Source organism: Oncorhynchus nerka, linkage group LG10 (genome assembly GCF_034236695.1).
Source record: "Oncorhynchus nerka isolate Pitt River linkage group LG10, Oner_Uvic_2.0, whole genome shotgun sequence".
Taxonomy (NCBI): Eukaryota; Metazoa; Chordata; class Actinopteri; order Salmoniformes; family Salmonidae; genus Oncorhynchus; species Oncorhynchus nerka.
The window spans coordinates 64732726-64744668 of NC_088405.1; the positions used below are offsets into that span (position 1 = coordinate 64732726).

Consider the following 11943-nt stretch of genomic DNA (forward strand, 5'->3'; position numbering starts at 1 on the left):
GGTGAGGTTGATAGTCTTCACATTTACTGCTGTGACATTTACTACTTGTGTTTGCCAGAATATTATGACACTAACAGGCTGAGAGCGGTATTGAATGTGTGATCAATGTGATTAAAGAATGCTGTGCGTGCAGGTGCGAGAGAAAGAGCATGATTACAGTGGTGCTGGATATCAGTTATTGAAGATATTTCCAGACCACATTATGGCCTCCCACAATGATCAACAGGGTCATTGTTATTTATGGAATAATAATATTAATTTCTTTCCCACATGCTTTATAACCACAGTGACTGAAAATCATATCACACACACATCCATCCCCTGTAGCATGGTTCGAGATCTGTTTGTTCTTTCTTGCCAACTCAAGACAGCACAAACAGATCAGGCACCAGGCTACGTCCTCTGTGCATCCGAAAAAGACACTCAAGTGCCTGGCTGCCTGTGTTATTTGGTGTCCACACACTAACGGTTACCCTCACTCATTCTCACGAAGTCCCCCCTTCCCTTATATCCCACTTCCCTTCCCGTACCAGTTAGATATTCTTGCAGAAAAAAACAAGTGGTATTTTTGATGTGGTGATTCAGTTTTATGAAATCCCTTTAACCATTTGAACATAGCCCATTACTGCCAGTATCTTGTGCTTTAATGCAGAGAACTTTAGTGCCAAAATCCTGTATTACATAGGCTGTGTTCACACAGGAAGCTAAATTCTAATCTATTTTTCAGTCATTGGTATTTAGACCAATCAGATCAACTATGAAAAAAATCTGATGTGAAAAGATCTTATGTAATCGGTCGAAAGACCAATTAGTGGAAAAAACATCAGAATTGGGCTACCTGTGTAAACACAGCCATAGATCAATGGATTACTCATACTTCACTATGGTAGACTTACTCTGTTTTTGATCTTAAGTTTGTCTCACCATTACAGGCCAATGGCATTGCTTGATGTGACTTTTATAATATACCGTTCTTTTTTATTCTCTTCAAATTATTATTATTAATTGGGGATTTCCATGAATGAGCTTCTCTTACCTCATAATCATGTCTAAAGAATTTGAACAGACGTGACAGTTGGTCTTAAATCCCCAAGGTCGTCTGAGAAGGTCCCCTACATTTTGGTTCACTTAACTACCGTGGCCAAGGCCAAGTCCAGTTAAGAGTCTTTCGGTTGGACTGGGTATCGTTAGACCATCTTTTAATGCCTTATTATTTTCAATATTAACTCTCACATAATACCACACAGCAGCTGTATAAAGGCGCTTTGCATTCTAGAATAACCAGAATTCTGACAAGTCTGAAGATTCTTAGTTTGGTGATCTGCAGAGACGTGTACAAAGTGATGTAGAAATGAGACATACAGTACCTGTCAAAAGTTTGGACACACCTACTCATTCAAGTTTGGACACACCTACTCATTCAAGTTTGGACACACCTACTCATTCATTTTTTTAACAATTTTCTACATTGTAGAATAATAGTGAAGACATCAAAACTATGAAATAACTTAGGAAATCATGTAGTAACCAAAAAAGTGTTAGACAAATCAAATTATCTTTAATTTGAGATTCTTCAAAGTAGCCACCCTTTGCCTTGATGAACGCTTTGCACAATCTTGGCATTCTCTCAACCAGCTTCATGAGGTAGTCACCTGGATTGCTTTTCCAACAGTCTTGAAGGAGTTGCCACATATTCTGAGCAGTTGTTGGCTGCTTTTCCTTCCCTCTGCGGTCCAACTCATCCCAAACCATCTCAATTGGGTTGAGGTCGGGTGACTGTGGAGGACAGGTCATCTGATGCAGCACTCCATCACTCTCCTTGGTCAAATAGCCCTTACACAGCCTGTAGGTGTGTTTTGGATCATTGTCCTGTTGAAAACAAATGATAGTCCCACTAAGCACAAACCAGATGGGATGGCATATTGCTGCAGAATGCTGTGGTAGCCATGCTGGTTAAGTGTGCCTTGAATTCTAAATAAATCCCAGAAGGTGTCACCAGCAAAGCACGCCCACACCACTTCCTCCATGCTTCACCGTGGGAACCATACATGCGGAGATCATCCGTTCACCTACTCTGCATCTCACAAAGACAAGGCGGTTGGAACCAAAAATCTCAAATTTGGACTCATCAGACCTAAGGACAGATTTCCACCGGTCATTGCTTGTATTTTTTGACCCAAGCAAGTCTCCTCTTATTATTGATGTCCTTTTAGTAGTGGTTTCTTTGCAGCAATTAGACCATGAAGGACTGATTCACTCAGTCTACTCTGAACAGTAAGTGTTGATGTTGAGATGTGTCTGTTACTTGGACTGCAATCTGAGGTGCAGTTAATTGCAGATTCCTGAGGCTGGTAACTCTAATGAACTTATCCTCTGCAGCAGAGGTAACTCTGGGTCTCCCTTTCCTGTGGCAGTCCTCATGAGAGCCAGTTTCATCATAGCGCTTGATGGTTTTTGCGACTGCACCTGAAGAAACGTTCAAAATTCTTAAAATGTTCCGTGTTGACTAATCATCATGTCTTACAGTAATGATGGACTGTCGTTTCTTTTTGCTTATTTGAGCTGTTCTTGCCATAATATGGACTTGGTCTTTTACAAAATACGGCTATCTTCTATATACCAACCCTACCTTGTCACAACACAACTGATTGGCTCAAATGCATTAAGAAGGAAAGAAATTCCACAAATTAACTTTTAACAAGGCACACCTTTTAATTGAAATGCATTGCAGTGACTACCTCATGAAGCTGGTCGAGAGAATGCCAAGAGTGTGCAAAGCTGTCATCAAGGTAAAGGGTGGCTACTTTGAAGGATCTCAAATTTAAGATATTTTGATTTGTTTAAAAAGAAATGGTTACTACATGATTCAATAGGTGTTTTTTCATAGTTTTTATGTCTTCACTATTGTTCTACAATGTAGAAAATAGTAAAAAAATATATAGAAAAACCCTTGAATGAGTAGCTGTCCAGACTTTCGACTGGTACTTTATATACTGAGACCCCTCACCGTATCAAAGGTTATACCTGTTGTTGTGGGAAAAGGGTATTTTAAGTACAATCAGGGTAATGTAGGAGAGAGCTGTGTACTTATTTTAATGCTATTAATAATACTATGACTGACTGATGTATTCTATTGTAAAGAGGAGAAGGACAAGGATCTATGAGTATGCACAGGATTCTGTGTATAAGGGGGTTGGCTTCAGGGGAGGGATATGGGCATGAGGTTCATGGAAATGTTATGGAAAAGATTTCTGTTCAAAACAGAATAATGTTGATGATTATTGCCTGTGATGTAAACAATGTCACTTTGTTTCTTTGAAAAGCTAAGAAATGAAATGGAATGAACAAACTTTGTTTCACATGTCTGTTTCCTAGATATATGACAGTGTTATTCAGATCTAATTGATGATATAATTCCCTAAACAAACAAAGCATTCAGTCAGTCTAGCCCAGGGGTGTCAAACTCCTCCCATGGAGGGCCAAGTGTCTCCTAAACAACCAGGCGAGGGGAGTTCCTTACTAATTAGTGACCTTAATTCATCAGTCAAGTAAGGGAGGAGTGAACCTGCAGACACTCAGCCCTCCATGGAATGAGTTTGACAAGTGGCCTAGACTCTAATAAGCCATCAGTGAGTACACCGTGAAGGAAGGATAAAAGGCACGATCAATCCGATGTCTGCATTGGCCGTGCAGCATTTACAGTGATATGGCCTCTGCAAAGGTCAGGGCATTCATTCTTCTTGCGCTTTGCCGAGCAGCGCAGAACTGTTGTGAAGGAAGTTGTCAACAAAGTGAGTTTGTGTTCATACAGGACCTTCCGCCTCCACCTACCATCAACCAATCATGCCAATGCGGAGCTACACGGAGCCCTCCGTATTGTTACAAAATGTGAGAGGCACACAGCGATGCGGTACAGAGCTCAATTTGGCCTCTGCATGCCTCCCGAGGCTCCGCTATTGCCTCACGCCATCCGTACTGCGCCTCCGACCACATTTGCAGATCATTCATAAATTAGCTTTAAGCCTGGGGGACAAGGGGGTGCTGCTTGGCTGTATGTGTGTATAATCCCAGTCTCCCTAAACACAGACAGTCCCAGTCCTTCCTCCACTTTATACACATACAGTATGTCACCTCATGGCATCAGAGGCTTCTGAATCCACACAACATACACACAGTGTTGGTAAGGACTATATAAGGGTGGTTGTAACACACAGATACACAGCTATTTCTTCCCAAACCGTCTATCACTATTTGAGTGGAACTTAATGTGATTTAGCATACAATATAAAACCGTGATTATGGATGAAGTTGTACAATAGGAAAAACAAGAAGAGGAGACATAATTGAGACTGTTTAATGTTTCAGCTCAGGTCTATCTGAAGACATTTCACGAAGATACATTTTTATGGAAAGTGTGTTTCGCTAAACTAATTTGAGTAAATGTCTCAACATTTACAGTTATTTCTTCATACAGTCTACTGTGGTTTGGACTAAAATAAAAGTACATTTTTAGATGAGAGTGGCGCAGCGGTCTAAGGCACAGGCAGTGCAAGAGGTGTCACTGTAGTCCGTGGTTTATAACCAGGCTGCATCACATCCAGCCGTGATTGGGAGTCCCATGGGGCTGCGCACAATTAGCCTAACGTCATCCGGGATTGGCTGGGGTAGGCTGACGTCATTGTAAATAAGAATTTGTTCTTAACTGACTTGCCTAGCTAAATTACTATACTTTTTTTTAACAGATGTTTCAGCTACATTGTGTAGTGCTTCAGTCGTCATTTGAATGATGATGAGAAGCCTAGCAAACTTATGGTTTTATCTACAGGTCAGTGACTTCTTCTGCATGTAAAGAAAACGTGTGTATGTTTCATTAATGTTCTCCTGTGAACAAAATGTTCTTTGCAGACCTTATTGAATCTCTACAATTACATAGCACCCTCTTGTGTTCACTGACACAAGCGGTTGCCCTGCAATGCAGGACAGAATCAAAGCATATTAACTACAAAAATTAAGCAAGACATTTTGGTCATTAAAACGAGGACATTGTTCAAGGAATTAAAAAACGATTCATATTGTGACAAAAAGTGAAAAAATTCAAGGAAAAACTGCTTTCCTTCCTGAATGGAATACATTCGATCTTAATGATTTCCAGAGACGTGTGGTAGAGAGGCCTTCCTCTCACACACCCACCCCTGGCTCTCCATGTGGGCTGGGCTCATTGAGGGCTGGGTGGGATCACCAGTCAAGAGGGCACAATCAGCATCATTTTCAGAATCATCCTGAGGAGGATCAAACAAAGGTTCAAAAGAACTTATTACTAAACATTTTCTTAATGAAGTACTGTACATAATAAAAAAAGGATTATGAGAGATTGGATTATTCTGAACCTCTGTGGCACCATCTGCAGAACCCTCTGTCGTATCCCTCAGCTCAAGGACCCAAAGCTGCTGTCCTCTGGCCCTGGCCAACAACCAAACCTATGTATTCAAACTCATACGTTTAATCTTTATGCATTTTACAACTTTAGCTCAGTATAAATATTTTTGAACTGAAAATGTATGACCGGACACTGAAAGTGAATTGTATTCTATATACTTACACTGCAAGCACATACCATTTCACAGACAGAGTATACATGCTGACATACCGTGTTATGTGGCTGCAATGTGGTCAGAGTGGCGTTGTTCTGCCGACAGAAGCTATCAGCAGCTAAGCAATCCCCACACTCTGCCAGAATAGATAGAACCCATTGTGATGGAGATGCCACACTTCTTCATTCTGTCTGAAATCTGAACATAAGCATACTCGTATTGGCAGTTAGGGCTCCTCCATGCTGTTGAAATATTCCAGTGTGAAAGGTAACCACGTCAAATGTGGTGAATATATAATGTTAGTGGTGAATCCTAACTTCCAGTTAAATCCTTTTTAAAAAAAAATGTTTTACATCATGCATTAATGTCAATGAGAGACTAAATGAAAATGTGACTTGGAAGTTAGGATTCGCCGGTAATGAAATAGAACACAGTACTTTCTAATTAAACAACTAAAACTACAGCAAGACATTCCACATGTTGTGTTTCATCTTGATCTACTAAATAGAGGTCATTTGTGTGATTTATTGAACTTATACAGTACAGTAGCCATATGAAGTCACCTACCTCCATTTTTAGATGCCCCGGAGAAATGGGAATCTAGCAAAAAATAACAAGAAAGCTGCTCTTTTAAAAAATATGTATTTAATCCTGAGACGACTAATAGGTTGAACAGGTTTGGGTCTTGTATAGTTTGAACCGACCAATAATATTCAGGTTTCAGAGTATGGACTACAAGAGTAGAACACTTGGTTAGGAACAGTGGTTGGTGACAGACGTAGATGTCTTTTACACCCAAACCCCAGCTATACTTCATTTTTTAGAACCTCACACAATAATCATCACATCAATCAAATATTCAGTAGTGCATATTGTTGATTCAATTACTTACAGTGAACTCCAACAATTACCAGAATGGTAATCAGTAAAAGTGCATTGAAGAGGAGAAGAGGGAACACAGGCGTTTTCCATTGCATCCTGTTATGTGGCTCTGAAATGCAGAAGTGACACAATTAGATGAATACTGTCTTGTCAATAATACTTGATTATCAGTCATGCAGGCCTACATAGTCATTTAGTCATTTAAAGTCACAACTGACCGATTTCATTTGAGTGTACTAGAAAATATGAACAAAATACTCACTTGCCTGTCTCTGTATTGCCGGTATGTTTGGAGACCGAAGAGACTGGTAGATGTTTTCTGTAACCCTGTGGCATCCTGATAATCATTCATTGGAATGCTGCACCTTTCAGACAGCTCCATTGAGTCCCAATCTAAGTCAAATACTTAACTGACAGAGAAAGCAGAAGCATGAATTTTCTTTCAACATTCGGGACCACAACCACAAAACGGAGTCATTTTTTCCTCTTTGCACTTGCTATCTTGTGACGAAAGCAAAGTTGCCATGTCCGCGATTTTTCTGCGAATTGGTCTACTTTGAAAAAGATGTCGCAGATGAAAATGTATTTGTGGCGTGTTTTGGCATACTTCTCAATTTCACCGCAGCGGACATGCCATTTCTCGTATATGCTATATATATATCAGGCAGTGAGCATGCTGTTATTGGGTGAGTGAGTGAGTGAATGGTGGGGGAGGGGTGTGTTTATTAATATGTTCATAAAACATATTAATGCCCAATAACTGATATAACAGCGACAAAGAATTTCAAAAGGACTTTAGGCGCACAAGAGCTCTTTAGGTACATTCGCTCAGAAGTGGTTTAAAGTAAAAGGTTTTACTCATGCACAGTTCTAGGGTCTGGAGCGCTGCGCGTGTGGAAATTGGAAATGGAAGTTATGGAACTCCCTAGCATGCTTCTGTTATGGGAAAAAGTCCACAATGAAAATTACATTAAATGTGGAGAATGATTGGCTACATTTTCCTCAGTTGGCCATCAAATAGACTATTCATTTATATGCCATTGTAGGCTACTGTAACCTCCTATTTGATACAATACATATGTTGAAATTAAGATATCACTGGAGTCATCGCAAATCAGTTTGTGCCAGTTGTGTAGCGTACCTGAAGCTGGCAAACAGATTGAATAAACAGCATATTACTCTATTGTTGTAGCCTTGTGTTATTATGCAATTATTAATGGCCATGTTTAGTTAATTCAATTCAAATCATATTGTATTTGTCACATATCCCTGAATACAACAGGTGTAGTAGACCTTACAGTGAAATACTTACTTACAAGCCCTTAACCAACAATGCTTTAAGAAGTTTTAATAACAAAAAAAATGTGTTAAGTAAAAAATAGAAAATTAAAGTAACAAATAATGAAACAGCAGCAGTAAAATAACAAGTGAGGCTCTATATACAGGGGGCACTGTACCAGTACAGAGTCAATGTGGAGGCTATATATACAGGGGGCACTGTACCAGTACAGAGTCAATGTGGAGGCTATATATACAGGGGGCACTGTACCAGTACAGAGTCAATGTGGAGGCTATATATACAGGGGGCACTGTACCAGTACAGAGTCAATGTGGAGGCTATATATACAGGGGGCACTGTACCAGTACAGAGTCAATGTGGAGGCTATATATACAGGGGGCACTGTACCAGTACAGAGTCAATGTGGAGGCTATATATACAGGGGGCACTGTACCAGTACAGAGTCAATGTGGAGGCTATATATACAGGGGGCACTGTACCAGTACAGAGTCAATGTGGAGGCTATATATACAGTCAATGGGGCACTGTACCAGTACAGAGTCAATGTGGAGGCTATATATACAGGGGCACTGTACCAGTACAGAGTCAATGTGCAGGGTCAATACCGGTTAGTCAGGGGACTGGTAATTGAGGTAATTGAGGTAATATGTGCGTGTAGGTAGAGTAGAAGTGACCATGCATAGATAATAAACAGAGAGTAGCAGCAGCGTAAAAGAGGGGTCTGGGTAGCCCTTTGATTAGCTGTTCAGGAGTCTTATGGCTTGGGGGTAGAAGCTGTTAAGAAGCATTTTGGACCTAGACTTGGCGCTCCGGTACCGCTTGCCGTGCGGTAGCAGAGAGAACCGTCTACGAGGGATGGCTGGAGTCTCTGACCATTTTCAGGGCCTTCCTCTGACACCGCCTGGTATAGAGGTCCTGGATGGCAGGAAGCTTGGCCCAAGTGATGTACTGCGCCAATTATCAATTAAAATGATCAATTGAGATCATGGTCACAGCTCTATTGCAAATGTATCATCCTCTGCATTTAATGTCATTTTCATCGTGGACATTTCCCTGAAACTAGATGTTGGCCTATCAGTGGCTATAGGCTACCTGCATCTAGCTCAGCAAATCATGGCAAAGTTGAATTACAATTATAAACCCACATTTTAGTCAGTAGCAGTGTCTATTGAAATAAAAAGTCAATCTCGCAAATAGGCCATTTCTAACAGTTTGTAGTCTTAACATCTGGCACATAATAACTAATAATAACACATAATAAAGGCCCAGTTGCCAGAAAATAGGCTAACATTCTTTAAAAAAGTTTGACTAGTGTTTCTTGCACAGACATTTTGAGATCTTCCATCCAACTTTCATCACTCAACTCTGTCGGATTTATGTACACAATGCATTCAGAGCGTATTCAGACCCTTTGATGTTTTCCACATTGTGTTACTTTACAGCCTTATTCTAAAATGGATTAAATAAGAAATATCTGAATACTTTCCAGAGGGAACTCTATAGGGTCACTCCTGTACTCATCATATCAGATGACACACCTCTGCAGCCCCCACCCCACCCCCACCTGGGTCCCAAGGAGATGAGGGGATGTGGGGGGTAGCATGAGGTACTGTGGGGGTGGTGTTGGGTTAGCGTGGGGGGCTTTGGGGGTGATGGAGGGGGTCAGGGGTTCTTAGATAATCAGTGGCGTCTAATGACCCCTCCAGAGAGACTGCTTCTAATCCCCTACACCCTAGAGAGCTAAAGGGGTTGCCACACACACTCACACGCACAGACACACAAACACACACACACACAGATACACAACGCCTCGTCCCCACACACATCTGTGGATGAGGTCCTTGTTGCAGTATGGGGCCAAGCTGCCGCCTAATCACTTCAACTCATGTGTGTGATTATCATTTTGCTGGGTCTGTTCACACATCAGACCAACACTTCCAACACCACACACATGCATTTTCAATGACAACCATAAGGCAACACAGGCATGTAGGTGTGATCACTGCCCCACCGTATCATAATGTGATAAACACAGTAGCCCAGTGGTGGTGAGAGGGGTTGTGAAAGGGAATGAGGCTACAGAATAATAGGAAAAAGTGTTCTGAGGGACAAGAGTAGGGAAGGTAGTATGGCTGAAGAGAGACAAGACTTATCATTTTTTTAAACTAGGTAAGTCAGTTAACAAATTCTTATTTACAATGACAGCCTACACCGGCCAAACCCAGAAGAACCTGGGCCAATTGTGCACCGCCCTATGGGACTCCCAATCACAGCCAGTTGTGATACAGCCTGGATTTGAACCAGGGTGTCTGTAGTGATGTGCCTAGCCCTGAGATGCAGTGCCTTAGACCACTGCACCACTCATGAGCCCCCAAACAATAGGGGATAGAGGGAGAGTAGTGTGGCTGAAGAGAAACAAGACAATAGAGGATAGAGGAAGGGTAGTGTGGCTGAAGAGAGACACGACAATAGGGGATAGAGGGAGGGTAGTGTGGCTGAAGAGAGACAAGACAATAGAGGATAGAGGGAGGGTAGTGTGGCTGAAGAGAGACAAGACAATAGGGGATAGAGGGAGGGTAGTGTAGCTGAAGAGAGACAAGACAATAGGGGATAGAGGGAGGGTAGTGTGGCTGAAGAGAGACAAGACAATAGGGGATAGAGGGAGGGTAGTGTAGCTGAAGAGAGACAAGACAATAGAGGATAGAGGGAGGGTAGTGTGGCTGAAGAGAGACAAGACAATAGGGGATAGAGGGATGGTAGTGTGGCTGAAGAGAGACAAGACAATAGGGGATAGAGGGAGGGTAGTGTGGCTGAAGAGAGACAAGACAATAGGGGATAGAGGGAGAGTAGTGTGGCTGAAGAGAGACAAGACAATAGGGGATAGAGGGAGGGTAGTGTGGCTGAAGAGAGACAAGACAATAGGGGATAGAGGGAGGGTAGTGTGGCTGAAGAGAGACAAGACAATAGGGGATAGAGAGGGAGTGTGGCTGAAGAGAGACAAGACAATAGGGATAGAGGGAGAGTAGTGTGGCTGAAGAGAGACAAGACAATAGAGGATAAAGGGAGGGTAGTGTGGCTGAAGAGAAACAAGACAATAGGGGATAGAGGGAGGGTAGTGTGGCTGAAGAGAGACAAGACAATAGGGTATTGAGGGAGGGTAGTGTGGCTGAAGAGAAACAAGACAATAGGGGATAGAGGGAGGGTAGTGTGGCTGAAGAGAGACAAGACAATAGGGGATAGAGGGAGAGTAGTGTGGCTGAAGAGAGACAATACAATAGGGGATAGAGGGAGGGTAGTGTGGCTGAAGAGAGACACGACAATAGGGGATAGAGGGAGGGTAGTGTGGCTGAAGAGAGACAAGACAATAGGGGATAGAGGGAGGGTAGTGTGGCTGAAGAGAGACAAGACCATAGGGGATAGAGGGAGGGTAGTGTGGCTGAAGAGAGACAAGACCATAGAGGATAGAGGGAGGGTAGTGTGGCTGAAGAGAGACAAGACAATAGGGGATAGAGGGAGGGTAGTGTGGCTGAAGAGAGACAAGACAATAGGGAATAGAGGGAGGGTAGTGTGGCTGAAGAGAGACAAGACAATAGGGTATAGAGGGAGGGTAGTGTGGCTGAAGAGAGACAAGACAATAGGGGATAGAGGGAGGGTAGTGTGGCTGAAGAGAGACAAGACAATAGGGGATAGAGGGAGGGTAGTGTGGCTGAAGAGAGACAAGACAATAGGGGATAGAGGGAGGGTAGTGTGGCTGAAGAGAGACAAGACAATAGAGGATTGAGGGAGAGTAGTGTGGCTGAAGAGAGACAAGACAATAGGGGATAGAGGGAGAGTAGTGTGGCTGAAGAGAGACAAGACAATATGGGATAGAGGGAGGGTAGTGTGGCTGAAGAGAGACAAGACAATAGGGGATAGAGGGAGGGTAGTGTGGCTGAAGAGAGACAAGACCATAGAGGATAGAGGGAGGGTAGTGTGGCTGAAGAGAGACAAGACCATAGAGGATAGAGGGAGGGTACTGTGGCTGAAGAGAGACAAGACAATAGGGGATAGAGGGAGGGTAGTGTGGCTGAAGAGAGACAAGACAATAGGGAATAGAGGGAGGGTAGTGTGGCTGAAGAGAGACAAGACAATAGGGTATAGAGGGAGGGTAGTGTGGCTGAAGAGAGACAA

At 42.4% G+C, this 11943-nt stretch overlaps 1 long non-coding RNA gene across 3 annotated transcripts; it reads right to left on the reverse strand.

Annotated features, from left to right (window-relative positions):
• Positions 1-4338: 4338 nt before the first annotated feature.
• LOC135573777 (uncharacterized) lies at positions 4339-8280 on the reverse strand. Of its 3 annotated transcripts, XR_010464905.1 has the most exons (6): positions 6736-8280; positions 6484-6582; positions 6159-6191; positions 5648-5789; positions 5388-5477; positions 4339-5279 (listed from the first exon to the last, which is right to left on the reverse strand). It is a non-coding gene; the product is annotated as an uncharacterized LOC135573777 (long non-coding RNA). The 3 variants fall into 3 exon arrangements; XR_010464906.1 differs by having other exon boundaries at positions 5648-6191; positions 6740-8280; XR_010464904.1 differs by having other exon boundaries at positions 5648-6191.
• Between the last annotated feature and the right edge of the window lie 3663 nt (positions 8281-11943).